Source organism: Penaeus monodon, chromosome 34 (genome assembly GCF_015228065.2).
Source record: "Penaeus monodon isolate SGIC_2016 chromosome 34, NSTDA_Pmon_1, whole genome shotgun sequence".
Lineage (NCBI taxonomy): Eukaryota > Metazoa > Arthropoda > Malacostraca > Decapoda > Penaeidae > Penaeus > Penaeus monodon.
The window spans coordinates 6235711-6236024 of record NC_051419.1 but is presented as its reverse complement, the minus strand read 5'-3'; the positions used below and the strand labels follow the sequence as shown (position 1 = coordinate 6236024).

Below are 314 nucleotides of genomic sequence, written 5' to 3'. Positions count from 1 at the left end.
CAGACATGAGGGTCTGCGAATAAATATTAGAATAGGGTAAGAGGCCGACAACCCTTGCCCACAGGGTCACGTAGAGTGTATGCAAATGCGGACAGGTGAGAGAGGCCCCTTTGAGTGCGCGTATGTGTACGTGTGTGTTTTATGCGTGTATGTGGGAGTTCAATAAAGTGATCAATGGCTTCAACACGATTTATCTCCCGCAGGTCGCTCGAGGTTCAGCCATTGGACCGTTGAACCACAGAACCGCTGAACCACTGAGCCACTGAACCGCCAGCGCCTCTGTTCGGTGAGTATTATACCACGTGGTGTGTTTC

At 51.0% G+C, this 314-nt stretch overlaps 1 protein-coding gene and 1 long non-coding RNA gene across 2 annotated transcripts in view; one reads left to right on the top strand and one right to left on the bottom strand.

Moving 5' to 3' along the window:
- LOC119594548 (transcription initiation factor TFIID subunit 10-like) overlaps nucleotides 1–314 on the top strand; it is a gene marked incomplete in the record, with an annotated part of 45035 nt that overhangs the window by 26733 nt on the left and 17988 nt on the right. Inside the window, 1 exon segment of the mRNA XM_037943580.1 lies at nucleotides 204–286.
- Nucleotides 1–314, bottom strand: part of LOC119594549 — a 29256-nt gene that overhangs the window by 19843 nt on the left and 9099 nt on the right. The gene's annotated exons all lie outside the window — the stretch shown is intronic.